General features: G+C 40.1%; 1 protein-coding gene across 1 annotated transcript in view; it reads right to left on the bottom strand.

The window, feature by feature from the left end:
• The window catches only part of llgl2 (LLGL scribble cell polarity complex component 2), a 48714-nt gene extending 29979 nt beyond the window's left edge, over positions 1–18735 (bottom strand). The window contains exon 1 of the mRNA XM_085465429.1: positions 18423–18735. The gene's annotated coding sequence lies outside the window, so the exon portion shown is untranslated. The remainder of the gene's footprint in view (positions 1–18422) is intronic.
• Between the last annotated feature and the right edge of the window lie 2643 nt (positions 18736–21378).

Below are 21378 nucleotides of genomic sequence, written 5' to 3'. Positions count from 1 at the left end.
AGCTTACCTGTCGAAAACTTCTCAAATGAAGCGAACACCAGTTCAGTTTTGATAACTAATGAGTAGGAGCAGCTACACGGTCTCCTAGTTTGTTTGATTTTTTTCTTACATTAATATTAGTGTTTATTCTGAATAACAAACCTAACATTAGGTAGTTAATGTCTATGTTTAATATAATTAATTGTGATTAGTAACGGTCTTTTCTGTTTTGTTCTGTTTAACTAGTGTAGATGAGTTTGTCCTGAAAAAGAGGCTCATGCACCTGTCAAAGACTAAAGTCATGACAGCATGAAAATCAGCTGCAGCTGGGGACGTTATCTCAAAGATAAGAGCAAGCCTCACTCCAGAGCATGTCCACTGTAATCGGAATTCATGAACTGAATCATCTGTAAGCTTTAGAAATGTGGGTTTTTGGACTGAAAGTAAATACCTTTTCGATTTAATTTGAAGCTGTATTTGAACTTTTTTTTTTCTTTTAAACAGAATCCATTTTGACACAAATAGTTTCCTATTTGTACATTATGTTTTGTTCAAAATACCACTAGCACTTCAATTTCTATTACCTAAAATTTTAATTTAATTTTATTTCTGAGGGTCCTATTGAGCAATGTTAAAAATACATTTGATTACTTTGTTATTACGTGTGTTAATGCAAAATGTAAGTAATGTAAAGTAAGTAAGTCCTTGACCTTTGCTGTGCCCACTAATAGTCCTTGGAGCTCACCATCACTGCTTGTCCTAAAACCTGATCAATTTTGATTTTGTAATCACTTCTGCAAGGTTAGTGCCGTTACAAGCCAGATTCATTCCCACTTCCATGAATGAATGACTTTACTGAGTATATCATTTTAAGTTAATAACAAAGACAGATCTCCTTTAAGGATACTGGTAGGTCCCATGAACCAAACTCCTGTCTGTAAGACACCTGACAATGTTTTACAATAAACCTTAATGCCATCTGGATTAAGAAACACACCAGCCATTCTCCAGTGGCTGAACACCCTTTTGTGCAGGGCCAGTAATTGTGAAGTTTACTTGCATGTTATAGTGTCCTACTGATCCACCTGGACCGACCACATCAAAACCTTTCCAGATCCTGCAACAATGCAACAACATATCTCCCAGCTCGTCAAACGCATTGACCATCTTTTTGTCAAAAATAAATGAATAAATAAATCTAAGGCACTATAACATGATCTAAAACAGTGGTTCCCAAACTTTTTTTGCTAGGCCCCCCTTTGTTTTACAAGAAAAATGTTTGCGCCCCCCCCCCTTCTCGCGCACATGCACGAACACATCCTCCAACCACACACGCTCATATTTTGCTCCATTGCGGTTTCTTTCACACCTCAAACATTTAGTAAACAATTAAGCAAATACAAGTAATCTGCAGGTAGTAAGAAAACAAACTACTAACTAGGGCTGGGCCATATTATACCGTTCACGGTAATACCGGTATAATGTTAGGCAACGATAGGAAAATGAAATATCGCGATAGAATATGAGTAAAACGCGCATGCGCAGTGCCTTTGTTTTCATACGCACATGGCCGATTGTTGAGTGAAACAGATGAACCAGAACTGGTTTGTAAAAATGGTGCAACTTCAGTGATGTGGAACTGGTTTGGTGTTTGTCCATCAGATACACGACAAAGCACATTTTTTTGCAGAACATGCAAGCGGCCGTCGGACTAAAATGCCCTTAAATCTGGGAGTAATCTGGGTCCTAAACTCCGTATCTTCAGGTCAAACGAACACTGCAGCATCACTAAGAGTTAAAAACTGTCTAAATTCATCTTTAATAAAACGATCAGCATTGCTGCTTTACCAGGTGAAACTATGAAGTTTAACTTCCAGGCATCCATGAAAACAAAATGTATTACATTTAACGGAGTTAGAAGCTAGCAGGAAGCTAGCGGAAGTTAGCTCGCTAGTTTCGCTAGTTACCTAAGCATGATATTGCATGTTCTGACTGAGAGATTTCTGAAAAAATTCAAACGTACAGCTCTGCTATCACTTCCAACATAAATGAAGACAGGAAACTAAACAGCAGTGACGTTTGTAGGGTTACTGAAGTTGGGCTAGCTGGTATATAATGATGTGCTACGTGATCGTTAGCGACACAGCTATGTTAGCATAAACAGTGAAGCTGGAGGACGAACACTAACACTTTTCCACTTATAAAAGTTAACGTTAAGGTTCCTCATGGTTAGAGACAAATGCAATCGCATGGCAGGATGCTGTAAAAGGAACAATCTTCAGTCAGGAGAACAACTGAGATAATCCATCCACAATACGAGGTTAGTCATTAATATACTGCAACAACATGGGAATAGAGCAGCTGCCAGAGAATTCAACATTAATGAAACAATGGTACAGAAGTGGAGGAAGCAAGAAGAATGAGTTTAATAAAGTTTGACTTATCTGACTGCTTTGTTTCGCTTAATGTGCCTTATAATCCCGTGCACCTTATGGTCCGAAAAATACGTACTGCACACTGCAGTTTAATGTTGCAAAGCACCTCTTTTTAACTTCAGTGGATATTATACATGGTTATGCTCAGGATATGTCAGCCCATTTCTACTGGAAATGCCTTTTGGTTAAACTTTCAGCAAGGAATTTGCATTTGCACTGTTACATTTTTATAAAGCTTTAATGTACATAAAAACCAGCTTCTTGTTTAAGTGAAAATAAATGGAAGGTTGTCTTTTTGCGCTAGTAATGTTGTGGAGTTGTATTTTGTCTCGCATCAATTATATCGTCAGTTATATCGTTATCGCAAATTTTCAAATATATATCGTGATAAATATTTTTGGCCATATCGCCCTGCTCTACTACTAACTCTTTTAGGCTACGTCCACACCTACGCGGGTATTTTTGAAAATGCAGCTGTTTCGTCCACACGTAAACGGCGTTTTGAATCATCGAAAACTGAGATTTTCTAAAACTCATTTTTTCCCCGTTACGTGTGGACGAGGAATACAGAGTTCGTCACGCAACGTCAAAGGTATGTGCCTTTTTTCACGTCACGCTGTGCGCCACGTTTACACGAGATGAATTGCAGAATGGCAGATAGAGACAAAATACTGTTAATCTTACTATCTTCAGGTTTTACACGCTTACATACACACACAGTTACTGTCCCTCCATTTAGAAAGACAGAGGCGTCATAGTGTGATTCTTTTACTGTAGTTGTTTTTTTTCCATGTGTAATAATCAACATTGCTATCAATGCTTTTTTCAAAAAACGCCTCTCTATGCAAAATGGGTTTAAAAACATAAACAACTGTGGAATACTGTTTGTCTGTGATTTAAACAGCCCAGCGCTGCTCCCGACACAGGGAAAACCAATTCTGCAGGGAGACCTACCTCGGCACTTGTGCAGGTGAAACCAAAGGGCAGATATGCTTCACCATATTTTCAAGTGGCTTAGAATGAAGTTGGTTTGGAAACATAGCCAGCGATGCTTCATCTCCTGCTTTGCGTTTCTGTGGCCGCCCTGTGCTAGCAGTGTCCAAGCGCCGCGTCCCGCCCCCCCTGCAATGGCTCTGCGGCCCCACACTTTGGGAAGGTCTGACCTAAAAAGAAGCATTAGCCGGACTCTGAAGTGTACCTTGGCACCAGCTCTGTTTCAACCATTGTATTCTCTGATCACAATCTTCTCATATTTTTGACTTTGATTAAAAACAGCAAGATTTCAACATCAAAATTCACTATAAGAATTGCTTAAAAACATCATAGCTCTGTCCAGGTCATGAATCAAACATTTCTTTTATGGGAGAAATGTTTGATTTGTGTGTGTGTGTGTGTGTGTGTGTGTGTGTGTGTGTGTGTGTGTGTGTGTGTGTGTGTGTGTGTGTGTGTGTGTTGGCTGAAACAGGTGACTGCAGAATGGATTGTGATGTCACAAATGCTGGTTCGTGCCACCCCTGGAGAAGCAAATGACCGCGAACACTCCATCTTGTATCACTATGGTCACCATGAGCCTATCTCCCATGAAGATAATGATTTAGACTTTATTTACCTCTGACTGCAAATTTAACAGGCTTGTCTTCTTATGTTATTCAATATACCATCCTGGATGCCTTTGCTCTCAAGCAGCAAGACACTGTTTGCTTTTCATAACACAGCTCAGCGATATCATCAAATTCCCAGTATATCCATCAAGCCATCTAAGTTAGGGAGTGCAGCCATGCAAAAACACGCCTATATCCCACAACAGGAAACTCACACTGCTTAACCAAGCAGAGCTGCTCCATAGCTCATGGCTCTTAAACACAAAGCTAACATACTGCTTAGTTCAAGATGAGTAGCTGCAAATCCATGTCATCCAAAACATTCCACTCGAGATCTTTTGCAATGGCAGCTATGCCAGCACTCGCTCAAGACAGGAACAAGTCTTCTTGAATGATATCTGATCAAGTCACAAACTACAGGTACAAACAGTAATACTCATCCTGTCAACACAGGGGAAGCAGGAGCTGTATGAGAGCTGCTGCTAGGAACTGCTTTCACATGTGAACACACCTATCTCACACAAAGAAACACGTCATAAGACACCAAATCAACTGAACACACAGGACCTCACCTCGCAGTGATCTTCAGCTGGCAATCACTGAACTATTCTCAGTTACGATGACCGGGATGAGTGATTACTAAAAGGTCCACTGCTAGTTAGGGGGCTGTGGGGTGTTATGTCTTTGCTCTGAAGGGGAAAGGGAGGTATAAAGGGTGCATGAAATGGAAACCACAGATGTTTTACTGAAACCTGGAGAAAAAAAGAACTTTTTCTGGTGAATATGCATGAAGCAAAACATAATTTTTTTGTATTTAAACAGCAGAAAGAGACGGAGGCAAGAGGAGTACAGCACTACAGCAAACATAGCAGAGGTACCTCTCTTTACCCTCTTTAGTTTAGCAAACATTAAATTGCTAGACAGACAGATTGTTAGCTCTGGCTGCCAGGATATCACGTCTCCCACCACCTCACTCATTCCTTCCTATAATGAAAAACCAAAGATTAAGAGGAGGGTGGTCGAGTGCACAAAGTTTACATTAACTAAACTCTGATTCTAAGTGATAGTAGTTTCAGACCTGAGCCATTAAATGACAGGGACTTCATACAAAGGTGTTTAAGGTCCAAGTGGTTATATATATAAAACCAATTCCAAGGGGATTAAAATGTGGTATAGTTCTCAAAGATAAATGAGGGCAACTGCTAAAGACAAATGATACTACAGATCAGAATTATCTGATAATTTGCCTAGTATTTTATTTGATTTAGGGACATTGTGGTACGATACATCACCACTTTTACTCCTGTCTGCAGAAAACAAAGCCTGTAGAGATACACTTGCATGCTACTGTGAAAAAAATATAGCATGCCAATCAAGAATGATTAAAAAGAAACATCTTAAATAGTCAGTTGATCACAAAAAAGGTTCAGTTTACAAAGAAAAAGAAAACTCTACAGGTGGGTGAATAATTAGATTTTATAGATTTTAACTTAAAAAAAAAAAAAAGACAAAATCCTAATTAAAGGAAAACGAGCAACTTGAAATAAAACAGTTTTCTTTTGTTGCCATGATGCTCATGTTTTGTCTTGTTATAAATCATCAAGGACACATCTTACCCTTTGGGTGTTGCATTTTTACTTCAGAGTTTAGTCCATTTTGAATGGTAAAATGGTAAATGGCCTGTATTTGTATAGCGCTTTACTTAGTCCCTAAGGACCCCAAAGCGCTTTACACTACATTCAGTCATCCACCCATTCACACACACATTCACACATTTTGCATCAAAATGATGGAAAAAAAATAGCCTACAGTTCACACGATCTGCATAGTTATGAAAAGCTTCAACAGGTGAACCTGTAACTACCCCCATTTCTGGCAGCACACACCAAAGGTGTCAGATAGTTAATATTTTGCTCCCACTTAGGTCTCTAGCTGCCACCTAGGCCTTTTGTTTTACTGTCAATAACACCCATACATCCTTCTAGGTGACCCTCATCTCTCATCTACCTGAAAAAGCAGGTGTCTGTTGAGTTAATAAAAAAAAAAAAAATTAAAATGAAAAATTCTATAGTAACTGAATAACTGTGAATAACTGAATAATAACGGTGCCATCTATGCCTCCTCCAGCCTATACTCACCTGCACACTGTACCACTGTGGAGAGACACACAGCTCCTCCCCCTGACTAACGCTTCAGAGGCCAGTAAATTTCCCATTTCAACAACGGTGAAGTACTAAATAACTGGTCAGCGCTCACATTAACATTAGCCTTTTAACTATTAGGAGTTACCCAATAGCCACATAAGTCCCTTTTCCATTAGTACCTACTCGGATCAACTTGCCACAGACTGCCATGATCCGACTCAGATCGACTGGTTTTCCACTACAATCTGGTTCTACCTAACATGCGTGGTTGTCGTCATAGCAATGCATCCGTGCATCCTGCGACGTCATTTAAATGCAACATGAAAGCTACAGAAAAGGTGGACGGTGAAACAAGAATATACCTGGTGATATGGCTTTTCAACAGACTCAAAAGCCAGACATTCTGCTGCCATGATCAGGAAATTCAGGACCAAATCAGAAACAAAGTAATTTTCAGTCTGGAAAAGGTTATGAATCCATTTTGAAACTGTGGGACTCAGCAAACCACATTGAAAGCCATTATGCACAAATAGCAAAAACATGGAACAATGGTAAACCTTCCCAGAAGTGGCTGGCCACCAAGAGCACGCAGACAACTCATCCAAGGGGTCACAAAAGACCCCAGAACAACATCCAAAGAACTGCAGGCCTCGATTAAGGTCAGTGCTCATGACTTTGCCATAAAAAGGGTTATTAGGGTTAGGGCCATGTAGGTTTGGATCTCTTTCCCCTCTTAATAAACACCTTCATTTAGAAACTGTATTTTGTGTTTACTTGTGTGATCTTTGTCAAATATTTATTTGATATTTGTTTGATCTGAAACATTTAAGTGTGACAAATACAATGCCCGGAAGTGGGCAAACAATTTTCCACACAACCACTATACCTATGGTATCAACTTCAAAATCCTAGGCGATTTCCTTCTCAAGTTGTTGCATTACCAAGTGTGGATTATTAATCAAAGAGCAGCCGAATCAGACAGGACTCAGATCTGAGGATGTTAAGAGCTGCAGGCAGATGTGGACAAGAAAATAAACTATTCCACCTTTACAATAATTTATTAAAATGTGTTTCTTATTTAGTTTTAGTCAGTTTTAAAATGCAGGCAGTGAATGGTTCAATCTTTCACAGCAAGATCTCTCATTTCTTTTTTTTCTTTTTTTAAGCATAACTAGCACTTTGGGCAAAGTTCATTTCTAACTTTTCCATAATGTTCTTCCTCTACAGTAAGGAAATTAGGGATGCTGCGATTTATTAAGTAATTTGAACAATTAGAGTATAAATAATCCTTAACACAAATTCTTTGCTTCGATGCTTCAGTTAATGCATGGCTCTGTAGCATGCCATTGTCATGCGAGTGCTTCACCCACATTTGCGACTAAAAACATCCTCCCACAGAAGTGTATTTGGGAGCAGCGTGTGAATAAAAAGTATGATAACATTAAGCCCAAGCAGCCCCCAGTTTTAAAGAAAAACACGGATGACACAACAGCAGCAGTGAAGATGATGCCATCATAGTTTCACGTGGAGCTAGAGTCTGCCTACACACACTTGACAAAGAGGTGAGCTCAGATTGAGTGAAAAAACAAAACAAAACGTGTTTCTAGTGGAGGATTCTACGGCAGGTTCTGAAGCCACTGCACTCCTGCCCAATTAGTCCAGACTCATAATCTAGAAATTAACTTAGGCCAAAACAGAGACCTATAAGCAAAAAGTTGTTCAGTCTGCAGAAAACACATGAATCCACATACCATGGCTGGATGGACTGGATGAGAGTGCTTCAAAATACGCCTTGGGAATTTTTCGGTTAAGATTTGAGTATGAAAGTGATGCCAGTGATAAATTAGTACATCCACCGGTGCACAATACAAATAGTTAAACAGCTATAATGAAGCAAAATTCACTTTCAAAAAGTCATCATTTACATTTACATCATTGCAAACATTTGTGACTTTATTAGTAATTTACACATCTGAATTCAAACCGCTTAACTCTGATTAGATTTAATCGACAATCATCTTAAGTTAATTCATTTGACTAAAGTATAAAGTGTAAAAGTTTGTCGTGCTTTTACTGGTGAGTTGCTCCATAAGGTTCACAAAGGCTCCCATTTCCCCTGACATCACATGTGAAATGTGGCCATATCTCTTCTCGTCTCTTCCTCGCAGTCTTAATTCAGTCCATATAAACAAACAGTACACACAGTACTGCGCTCTGGGGTCCTTAGGGACTAGAAAAGTGCTATACAAATACAGGCCATTTACCATTTACAAGCAGAAGAACTGGTTATAAAATAACCAATGAATTAAGCAAAAACAAAAAACAGCAACAACAAAACAAAAGTGTGTATGAAACATACAACTGAAATAAATACACACAAGACCAGGAGAGAGTACAGAACTAAACTAAGCAGTGTCACAAGAAAATAATCTATTTAAATCGTATGGGTTACATATGTGGGTTATATGTTACGTTACTTTTTTCTCCCTGTTCCAACACACAGTGGTGTTTTATGTAGCTTATCTGCGTAGCCAATTTAATTAAAAACTTACAGATAACTTCTTATTTCATAGTGTAATCTTCACATGCTTCATCTGAAGCACACTGTGTGTATTCACTCACTAATTATATTCACAGTATTCACTTATTGTGTCTTAAGGGATTCGCTAGCAGCATGGCCTCTTCACCTGTCCCTCCTGCACTTTCCTGCTCTTTGTGTCAGATGTTTAGTTACTCTTTGGCCTCCTTTAGCAGTAATGATACTTGTAATAACTGCAGCCTATTTGTAGCTCTGGAGGCCTGAATTAGAGACTCTGCTTCAATTCACTGACTGCTCTGCCCTGTAGCCAGAGCAGGTGAAGGTAGCGTAGGCCCCAATAGCGCTCCCCTGGCTGATTGTCCTGAGGAGCTGCGAAAACAGGATGGCTGGGTGATGGTCTTAAACAAAAGCCCCCAGTATACCACCAAAACCCCATCCCCGTTGAGACTGTGTCAGCTCCCAAACCGACAACCCCCCCGAAAAAAAACAAACAAACTAAAAACCAGCAAAAATGACTTAAACATAAAAAACATCAAAGAGAGAACAATACAGCATCCATATCTGCACCAAGAGCAAAACAGTGAAATGTGGATTATTAAACATTAGGTCTCTCTCTTCCTAGTCTCTGTTAGTAAATGAATTAATAATTGATCAAGAAATCAATTTACTCTGCCTTACAGAAACCTGGTTACAGCAGGATGATTATGCTTAAATGAGTCAACACCCCCGAGTCACTCTAACTATCAGAAACCTTGAAGCACAGGAAGAGGGGGTGCGGTGGCAGCAATCTTCCATGCTAGCTTATTAATCAACCAAAGACCCAGACAGAGCTTTAATCCAGTCGAAAGCCTGATTCTCAGCCTTGTCCACCTCAGCTGCAAAACTTAACAACCAGTCCTATTTCTGATTTTGTGCTCAGCTCAGATAAAATAATGATTGGGGGTGATTATAACATCCATGTAGTAGCTAAAAATGACATCCTCAACACAGCATTTAATCTGTTATTAGACTCAATTGGCAAATTTTAAAATGTAAAACAACCACTTTAATTACACTCTAGTTCTTGTTTTAACATATGGCATAGAAACGGAGCATTTAACAGTATTCCATGAGCACCCTGCTGTCTGATCATTTCCTAATGACACTTAAATTTACAATAATGAATTACACAGCAGTAGAGAATAGTATCATCCCAGTAGGTGTCTTTCTGAAAGTGCTGTAACTAAGTTTATGTGTATCCTTTAACATTCATCCACTGCTATCTTCTTTTATGCCTTGTGCCAACACAGCAGTGCTGTTTAAATAAATTGATTTGGATAAGCAGCCATATGTTCTGGACACTCAGATTAAGAGAGGAGAGAAGCAATCAACTGATCATCACCTGAGTTGGGTCAGGTAGTGAGGGACGAAGCTGGACAGACATGCCACATCCAAATATATAGCGAGGATGAGCTGGGAATGCCTAGCAGAGGCCCTGGTCCACGAGCTTTTCAACTCTCACCTCTGACAGAGGTTCGACAGCCTTCCGAGGGAGACTGGGGACAATGTTCAGCACCTCTATTGCTGAGGTTGCAGCAAGGTGGTTGGTGCCTGTTGTGGTGGAACCAGCTGGTGGACACCAAAGCTGAAGGAGTCCTATCAGGCTGAAAGTAGAATGTTCTCAAGTAGGGCTGGGCCATATCATACCGTTCACAGTAATACTGGTATAATGTTGGGCAATGATAAGAAAATGAAATATCGTGATAGAACATGGGTAAAACGTGCATGCACAGTGCCTTTGTTTTCATACGCACATGGCGGCAAAAGCATGGCGGCAACAGAGAATGAGAAGGGTGAAAGCGGATCGTTGAATGAAACAGATGAACCAGAACTGGTTTGTAAAAGTGCAACTTCAGTGGTGTGGAACTGGTTTAGCTTTCGTCCGTCAGATACACAACAAAGCACAATTTTTGGTAGAGCATGCTAGCGGGCTGTCGTTATTACCGTGTTTTTTTGGAAAATACGGCACACTTAAAATCAATCCTTTGATTTTTCTGAAAATCGTCAGTGCCCCTTATAATCCCGTGTGCCTTATGTATGAACTCTGGTTGTGTTTACTTTGCTAAGCTACGAACCCGCACCGCTTGATGGATTGTCGGAGCATTACGGCTATCGTAGCAAGGAGCCTCGCGGAGTGATACGTACTGTGCTTCAACATAATATTACCGTATTGTGTGTGTATAACCTCTTTAAGTTTTGTGGATATTATACATGGTTATGCTGAGGATATGTCGGCCAGTTTCCACTGGAAATGCCTTTTGGTTAAACTGTCAGCAAGGAATTTGCATTTGCACTGTTACATTTTTATATAACTTGTATTTATATAACTAATGCACATAAAAAACAGCTGCTTGTTTAAGTGAAAATACATTGATGGGTTGGTTTTTTTTGCACAAATAAAGTTGTGGAGTTGTAAAGTGTTTTGTCTATTGTCAATTATATCGTCAGTTATATCGTTATCGCAAATTTTCAAATTTATATCGTGATAAATATTTTTGGTCATATCTCCCTGCTCTATTATCAAGCTTGGTTAGGCTGTGGGAGTGCAAGGTACAAGGAGTTCGGCGAAACCATGGAAAAAGACTTTTGGACTGCCTCAAAGTGATTCTGGCAGATACAACTTATACAGATATGCAAGGTTGCTCTCAAGAATTGCATTTGTCTCATGTGGTAGTGATGTATAGGTTTATGAGTGCATGTGTATTACTGTGTGTATGTTGTACGTATTCAATATGCTGATGGCTTGTGAAGAGAAAATGTTTCAGCGTCTGTATTTGCTAAAGAAGGTGTCTATACATTTCCTCAGTTTTTGTCCTCGTGCATTAGTTTTTATTTCGTTATCTCATCAGAGAAAAAGGTTGTTGATGAAAACTATCATGAAAATAATTATTCAACACAACACTGCATGCTACAAAGGTGAGTGTTTGATTCTGTACTCTGTTCAAAGCTCTATTTCTATCTAGAAGAATAAGGCAGATATCATATAAAAAAAATAAATAAATAAAATAAATGACATGATGTTGCAATTTAGCTACAGTGAATTGTCTCCAGCTGTTGTGTACGCTTTAATGACTCAACAATTGTGTTTTGTTTCAAGTACATTTCAATGCAAAACAGTTTTACTTCAGTAAAAGATTACTTTTATAGAATGTGTTAGGGCTGGGCGATATATCGAGTTTTTTAAAAAACATGGATATATTTTCATACGAGATATAAGATGTGACAATATCGTTTATATCGATATAGTCTATGTTACATTATAATTATACTTGTGGAGCCGCAAGTTTGCCTCTCTTTCGTCCACTTTTGTCTCTATGCAACGTTACTCAGCCTCGCCTCTCCTTCACTGAACACAACTCCCCCTCCCTCATAGCTTCACCTGCAGGCAGCGACAAGATGAACACGGAAAATCTCTGTTAATGAGTTACCGCGGACCACCCCGTGCGTGGGGGTGAACAGCGTCAACGTGTTAGCGAGCTAACCGCGCTAACGACAGGGGCTGCATGGCCTAAAATCCTTTCATTTTCTCAAAAATCGACAGCGCGCCTTATGTATGAATTCTGGTTGTGCTTACTGACCGCCAACTGATTTTATGTGGTACACGCCGCTCAGCAATCTTTCAAAAAATGTTTTAGTAAAACTTTAGACTTAGAGACTTAGAGCTTTTTATTGTCATTGTGCAGTTTCTTGCACAGCGAAATTGGGTAAGCTTTGGTAAGCTACGGAGCTGCACCGCTTGATGGAATGTCGGAGCATTACGGCTACCGTAGTCTGGAGCCTCGCGGAGTGATATGTACTGTGCTTCAACGTAATATTACCGTATTGTGTGTGTATAAGGACCATAAATGGCACCTCTTAAGAGACATGGTTACAAAGAGGATTTCAAACTCAAGGCTGTCAGTCACGCAGTAGAACTTGGGAATAGAGCAGCTGTGAAATCTGTCTTTGTTATTATGCTCATCGTCTTTTAGTTTACATTTTGACTGCTCAATTGTGAGCTTTTTGTTATGCACAAAAACAACATTGTTTTCTTTTATTTATGGAGCATTATTATTTAATAAATGCTGATAATTTATTTTTGAGTAATTTCTTCATGTACATCTATGCTGTATATTAATAAAAGTGCCTGTGTGACATCTGGGACACAGCTTTGACTAAACTCTCTTTTTGTGCTTACCTTATGGCTTGTGTGTTAATAGACCTCTCTGCATGGAATCATACTTGTTATTAATCTCTGGCTCTCATCCACAGCATGTCTTTTGTCCTGTCTTCCTTCTCTCACCCCAACTGGTCGACGTAGATGGCCGCCCCTCCCTGACCCCGGTTCTGCTGGAGGTTTCTTCCTGTTAATAGGAGTTTTTCCTTCCCACTGTTGCCAAAGTGCTTGCTCATAGGGGGTCATATGATTGTTGGATTTTTCTCTGTATGCATTATTGTAGGGTCTACCTTACAATTATAAAGTCCCTTGAGGTGACTGTTGTTTTGATTTGGTGCTGTATAAATGAAACTAATTTGATCAACTACTTTTAATTAAATGTAGAATTTAGGATAGGATAGTTCCTCACCTGTAAAAAACTGATCATTTTTATTTGATCAGAGACTGTGATCACCCACCTCAGGTGAACCATGTGAGCTCTCAAGTTGTGTGACCTGTTCAATCATGATGATTCGCGGCATAAAACGCGTACAATTTTCATTTCTGTTTTCCTTTAGATTTCTTCAGCTTCGTAATAATGTAATAAACGTGTCAGTATTTTCACTGCTACACATCAAACAGCCGTTGTTAGCTAATTCGGAAACGTCATTTTCAAAATTGTAAACAAATGTTTTAATACAACGCTTATGTTTCTGCCAAAGTGTAACTCTGTTTAACGCAGTAACCTGAACCTTTCCATCGTAGATGCTGCAACGTCACTGCTTTGAACCTGACCAATCACATTAGGACTCCTGTTCCTTTGAGCTTTGTCCTCCACACTCAGTTGGTTTGAGCATGCAGAATTGAGCTTCAAGAACAGTTACCTGCAAGAGCCTGAATCTGCTGCATCACTTGCAAATCAGGCAACCTCGTGTACATGTGCATATTATTCACCATCAGCTGATCTTAAGCTTGAAATCTAAACACAGTGATTCTGTTCTGAAGTTAGGGGTGGGCGGTATAAACGGCATAAACGATATAAATTGGGCCAATGGTTGAGATTTTGACTATACCGCTCTAGTGCATGTTGATGGTGTCATCAAGCGGTAGCTGTTTTGGTCGAAAGAATTGCAGCGGCTGAAAAAATATCATTTGCAAATTATGCCGGGCGACAGTAATAGCAAAGACACAAAGCACTTTTGGAATATGGGGAAAGCCAAAAACTGCGCTTCCTCCACTTCCGTGCCATTGATTCATTAATGCTGAATTCTCTCGCAGCTGCTCTATTCGTTAACTTTTATTGAGTGGAAAACTGTTAGCGTTCGTCCTTCAGCTTCACTGTCCTAATGTTATGCTAACGTAGCTGTTTTGCTAGCAATCACGTAGCACATCATTATATACCAGGGCTGCCCAATCCCAGTCCTCGAGAGCTACTATCCTGCAGCTTTTAGATGCATCCCTACTCCAACACAGCTGAATCAAATGGTTTGATTACCTCTTCAGCATGCCATCGTGTTTGGCAAAGGCCTGATAACAAGCCATTCATTTGATTCGGGTGTGTGGGAACAAGGATGCATCGAAAAGCTGCAGGACGGTAGCTCTCGAGGACCGGGATTGGGCACCCCTGTTATATACCAACTAGTTCTACTTCAGTAACCCTACAAACGTCACTGCTGTTTAGTTTTCTCTCTTCATTTATGTTGGAAGTGATAGCAGAGCTGTACGTTTGAATTTTTTCAGATATCTCTCTGCCAGAACATGCTATATCATGTTTAGGTGGAAACTAGCGAGTTACTTCCTGCTAACTTCTAACTCCGTTGAATTTAATGAATCCTGTTTTCATGGATGCCTGGATGTTAAACTTCATTGTTGCACCTGGTAAAGCAGCAACACTGATCATGTTATTAAAAATGAAAGAATTTAGACAGCTTTTAACTGTCAGTGATGCCGCAGTGTTTGTTTGACTTTGGGACCTGCAGCAGACGGAGTTTTGGACCCAGATTACTCCACAAGGCTCCTGACTACGGCAGCCGTAATGCTCCGACAATCCATCAAGCGGTTCATAGCTTACCAAAGCCGTACTAAAACGTTTTTGGATTTCTGCGTGCCGTGTACCACATAAAATCGGTTCGAGGTGAGTAAGCACAACCAGAATTCATACATAAGGCACACTGTCGATTTTCGAGAAAATTAAAGGATTTTAAGTGTGCCTTATAGTGTGTAAAATACGTTATACAGAAGAAAAGAATATATCGAGATATATATCGTTACCGCACGTGCTTCAAATTATACCGTGATATGGATTTTAGGCCATATCGCCCAGACCCATCTGAAGTGTTAAAACATTTGGTACCTGAGAAACCAGGAGCTCATCAGCTGTAGTATATACACCTCAACTTTTTAAAAACATATAGTGTTACAAATATTTAATGATTCAATTCAATTTTATTTATATAGCGCCAAATCACAACAAAAGTCGCCTCAAGGCGCTTCATAGATACAGAGAAAAACCCAACAATCATATGACCCCCTATGAGCAGCACTTTGGCGACAGTGGGAAGGAAAAACTCACTTTTAACAGGAAGACAATGACAGCTCAATAGTTCTTGGCAGAAAAAGAAACAAAGCACTACAGATGGGAACCTCATCCAACACACACTTCGACCCGCAAACAGTGTCGTTACATTACCACAATTGTTTGTGGTTTCAAAAAAGTAAATTGTTAGAATTTAAATTGGTTGTAGGTCTTTTCTTTTATCCAAGAGAGAAAGGTATTGGATGAGCACACATACGCACTGCTTTATGAAAACTAATATCAAAATCTTCACATCTAGAGTTGCTTTGTTTCAATCTAGAACACTATAAACAATCATTTCCATGAAGTACCAGTGATGTCATAAGCTCTGACTTCATGTTTACCCAAACAATGATCGTGATGAGGATCTACTGACAAACTTCCTTGAGGCTAAGTGTGCAGAGCCTTTCATTCTCAGGGTTAGGCTATCCTCTGGAACAATGTTTACAGTGTCAAGTTTTCAGTTATGTTCTAATAGTGTCTATCGAGCTGGCAAACACGAAACATGAGGTTTTACATTTGGATATCCTATGCTTTTCCATTAGCAAACCAAAGAACAGCTTCGTTCAGTGCATTGCCCTAATCAATTTAGCAAGCTGACTGTCTGAGCCAAGCAACGTCTTCGTCTTTGGGTTAGGGTTAGGGTTACCTGTAAAAGGTTAGTAAAAATTAACCTCCCCATTCAAAAGTTTAAAAATTCGAAGCCTTTGATGGCAGAGCTTTGTCCATTGTTTCCTTATATTTGCATTGTGTGAACAACTAAAACCAAAATTCCTGGTAATGTTCAGGACTGTTCCTTTAGTGTGTGAATGTGTGTGTGAATGGGTGGATGACAGGTTGTGTAAAGCGCTTTGGGGTCCTTAGGGACTAGAAAAGCGCTATACAAATACAGGCCATTTACCATTTAGAAGAGGTGAACACCCTCCAGCTTGCCTCACTTTTGGGAGGGGCCATTTATTTTGCCTCTATAATAGTTTCAGGTGGACTTTGCAATGCAGGTGGAATAACACCAAGCCTGAGAACAAAGGCTTTTGTTTGACTAGTCCTGGGCTCATGCAGGTGGAAGTACACAGCCTGTGCTTCATTTGGCAGTAACCTGTCCAGACTGTACAGTGTGAATGCTGAACAATGGCTGTTCTAATAAAACAGATTCCGATTCTTTTTTCTTTTCTTTTTTTGCACCATTTAATAGAACAACTTTTTTGCATATGGGTGGTTCCATTTTGGTGATAACAAGCCAAGTTACTCAATGAAATTCAATGTTGTTCAGTGATTAAGGCCCCAAGCATGCACCTGTTGCTAACTGGAAAGCTGACATTGCACAGAGAAAGTCAGCGGTTTGGACCCATTTCACACCATCTATGCCAACAGCTTTTCATTGCAAACATTTGTGACTTCATGATAAACTGTGAGCACGTGAGTTGAACTTCTTTCCTGTTATGTTTCTGTAACACTTTTATTTTGAATACAAGTGACAAAATATATCGTTACCATTTTTAATATCTTCACATTGTGACACTTCACATGTGATGCATATATGTATGATTAAGTGCACCTACAAGAGAAAGACAAAAAGAGACCATATGACAGCAGAGTGCAGTAAACACTGAGCCGAAATGAGGCAAGAGCAAAGGAAATAATGGAAATTGATTTTTCATGTCTGTCGGTCAAGATGGCATTTATCATTTCACTAAAATACCTTTTGGCAACACCTCACTCACACACACACACTCTCACACATTTAGGCAGACCAGAGCAATATAGTAATATGGCTGATGTTCCTTATTAAGTAGTCAGAAATTTTAAATAAATCTTTAGTGTGTAAACTGATGGGGAAAACCCTGCTTCATTCATTTTGTTTTACAAAGTCTGATGTTGTCTTACACATCATTACTAGTTTGTATCCACCGAGTCAGAGCTGAGCTGAAGTCCTGAACTACAATGCTTATGTACTGTGATTGCTTCGTCTAATCAGCTCAAATTCATATGAAGTATTCCTCACTATGAGGAACACTTCATATGAATTTGAGCTGATTAGACGAAGCAATCACAGTACATAAGCATTGTAGTTCAGGACTTCAGCTCAGCTCTGACTCGGTGGATACAATGTCAGCAGTTTTATAAATACGAATTATCGTGAAACCAGCCAAACAGGTGAAACCGCCTTCCTCGTACTCCCCCTCCCCAAACACAGTACTTACTCACTCTTGAAACCAGACCGTTGACTCAAAGGGCTTACTAACATACTGACTGCTGAGACACACCTTAGTCAGGTTAGATGTCGCCGTCATTATGCAACATTAGCTGCAACTAGTACTCACCTGGCTGCACATGCAGGTTAGCAAGAAATTCCCCAGTTTCTCTAATACTGCTGACATCTTGCGGGAAACTGCTAATCCATTTCTACCCAATTTTCTTCCGTGTGGACTTGTCTTAATAACTGAATGGCTTCAGGCTGCTGCAATTAGGTTTACTGTAGCTTTAAGAGTGAAAACAAGCTAACCGATGGCGAAAACTACCAATTACATACAAAAGCTGACTGGTGTGGTTATAGTCATTCTTTAAAATTTAATAAAGAAGGCAAGTTACTGATGTGAGACGGTCATTTCAATCAGTCCACCTTGTATTACATTTTTAAAACTCGACGACTTGCCGAAAGTTAAAGCGTCTGTCATCGCAAGACTCCATTCTTGCGATTGTAATCGGTATGAAAATTTTGAGAAAAATATACACAAAACTGATTTTTGAGGCAACGCTCATATGCCTGTTTTGCTTGGTTTACTTCAGATGGTTAGAAAGCTAACCATAGAAAAACTGGCAAATGACATTCTGGCTCTACACACAACTTGAGCTAGCTTCAGCTGAAGTGTGTACATACTGAAGAGTAAACAGCATGGAATAAACTGTTAGCCGGACGGTTCACAACAACTACGGGCACAAGGTCTGAGAGCGTGCGGTCCGACTTCCTAACCCACCTGATTCCAAACGGCCGTTGCTCAGCAGAGGTGCACCGTTTACAGCCGTTGAAAGAAATTCCAAATCCGACCAGTTCCCGGTGTATTAGTTACAAAGAGGTATCTCTCCCCTTCCAGAGTCGAGGAAGACGTAGACACGCCGTGAATAAGTATTCCCGGAATCCAGGCGACAGGCTTCTTGTTGAGCAACTATCACATCTAAAGATCTATAAGGAACTAAAACTGGGTTGGCTGGTTTTTGTTTTCCACCGCTGCGGTGGTTAGCCTCAGTATTTCCTGCTAGGCTAAACCTCACTGCTGTGCTAACTCCGCCCTCATGACACATTCAAGCACACCTCGTAAACGTGTGCAGACGTCCGGTCAGTGGTTTGCTTTGAAATTTGGTTGAAAACGACGAACCAAGAGCGGCATATCTAGCCGCATGTAGGCTGGTAATTGATAAAGTTCCTGGGGAAAATCTGGTGATGTTAGAAGAGACAGCATCTATCCCACTTTGGAAGGACTAACATTCATTTCTAGAAACTGGCTAAACCCTTCAAAACGTGACTATCGACGAAGCAGAGTTTGTTATTTTTTTTATCCATCTACCACCTGACCTTTACTTTGAGTTTCTATCGGATCTGTGCATATGTACATGGTGAAAATTATATCATCAACACTATTATTAGACTCAACTGGCTTCTCTCAAAATGTAAATGAGCCACTTTAATCACACTCTTGTAGTGACATGTGGCATAGGATTACAAATTTAACTGTAATCCTTTAAAACTCCTGTTTGTCTGATTGTTTCCTAACTAGAAAACACCACTGAGTGGAAACAAACTGTGGATAGCAATACTATCAGACAAATACCACTGTTAAAAATTACACAAAGACTTTTACACAGCACTGAATGTTTTACCATAAACACTGTTCAGATATATCAGCCATATCAGCCTGTCAGTTTTTGCATTTACCATACCAATGAAGAAGACTCAGAACAGAATTAAGAGGTTCTAGATCTTAATTCTCAATGAGGAGAGAGACCTCTTTGTAACTAATACACTGGAAACTGGTCAGATTTGGATGGTGTTTTTAGGGAAGGTGTTCTTTGGGTCATACTCAGCATTTGGTGGCGATCGTGGCTCAAGAGTTGGGAGTTCGCCTTGTAATAGGAAAGTTGCCAGTTCGAGCCCCGGCTCGGACAGTCTCTGTCGTTGTGTCCTTGGGCAAGACACTTCACCCGTTGCCTACTGGTGGTGGTCAGAGGGCCTGGTGGCAGCCTCACCTCTGTCAGTGCGCCCCAGGGTGGCTGTGGCTACAATGTAGCTTGCCATCACCTGTGTGTGAATGGGTGGATGACTGGATGTGTAAAGCGCTTTGGGGTCCTTAGGGACTAGTAAAGCGCTATACAAATACAGGCCATTTGTCGTCCTAAAAACATGGCAGGTCAGGTTGAGGCCAAACAGCTTGATTTTGGTTTCATCTGACCACTTGGGAGTGCTTTCTCTCAAGCCCTCTCTGAACTATGTCAGTGTTCACTGGCAAACTTAGATGGGCCCTTACATATCCCTTATCCTGAGCAAGGAGACCTTGCAGACACTGCAAAATTTCAATTCATTATGGTGTAGTGTGTTACTAATAGTGTTCTGGGTGACTGATCCCACTTGCCCTCAGCACTTCCTGTGTAGTTTGGGGCTGATCCACCACCTTTCTCATGCTCATCTGCACCACATGAAACAATATATTGTTTTGGGCTTTAGACAGAGGGTGATTCATGGTCATTTTATATTTCTTTCATTTCTGAATAATTGCCTTGAAAGTTGTCACCTTCTGTCCAAACTTCTTGCTGATGGTCCATTCCAGTCCAATTCAGATCAAACTGAGGTTATTGTACTCGGCCCTGAAAAGCTTAGAAATATGGTATCTAACCAGATTCTTACTCTGGATGGCATTACCTTGGCCTCCAGTAACACTGTGAGGAACCTTGGAGTCATTTGTGACCAGGAAATGTCCTTCAATGCACATACTAAACAAATATGTGGGACTGCTTTCTTCCATTAGCGCAATACCTCTAAAATTAGAAATATCCTGTCTCAGAGTGACGCTGAAAAACTGCTGCAGCAAGAGTGCTGACAGGGACTGGAAAGAGAGAGCAGATTTCTCCTATATTGGCTTCCCTTCATTGGCTTCCTGTTACATCCAGAATTGAATTCAAAATCTTATCGTAATGACCTTGTAGTACCATATCACCCCATTAGAGCACTTCACTCTTGGGCTGCAGGCTTACTTGTTGTTCCTAGAGTATTTAAAAGTAGAATGGGAGGCAGAGCCTTCAGTTTTCAGGCCCCTCTTCTGTGGAACCAGCTTCCAGTTTGGATTCAGGAAACAGACACTATCTCTACTTTTAAGATCAGGCTTAAAACTTTCCTTTTTGCTAAAGCATATAGTTAGGGCTGGACCAGGTGACCCTGAATCTTCCCCTAGTTATGCTGCAATAGACGTAGGCTGCTGAGGGATGATGCATTGATTATTTCTTCTTCAGTCAGTATGTGTTAATAGACCTCTCTGCATTAAATAACACTTGTTATTAATCTCTGTCTCTCTTCCACAGCATGTCCCTTGTCCTTTCTTCCTTCTTTCACCCCAACTGGTTGAGGCTGCCCCTCCCTGAGCCTGGTTGAGCCTTAAGTTTCTTCCTGTTAAAAGGGAGTTTTTCCTTCCCACTGTCGCCAAAGTGCTTGCTCATAGGGGGTCATATGATTGTTGGGTTTTGTCTCTGTATGTATTATTATAGGGTCTACCTTACAATATAAAGTCCCTTGAGGCGACTGTTGTTGTGATTTGGTGCTATATAAATAAGAATGAAATTGAATTTAAAATTAATCTGTGTGCCACATGGGCACACAACCAATCTGTGGGAGCTAGAATTCTGACTGTAATCGATTAAATACTTATTTCACTCAAAGCCAAGCAA

The sequence above is a fragment of the Copadichromis virginalis genome, linkage group LG8 (assembly GCF_057382275.1).
Source record: "Copadichromis virginalis isolate Kocher_CV1m ecotype Utaka linkage group LG8, C_Virginalis_male_GT1.1, whole genome shotgun sequence".
In the NCBI taxonomy this organism is placed as follows: Eukaryota; Metazoa; Chordata; class Actinopteri; order Cichliformes; family Cichlidae; genus Copadichromis; species Copadichromis virginalis.
The sequence above is the reverse complement of the archived record's forward strand: the minus strand, read 5'-3'. Positions and strand labels throughout refer to the sequence as shown.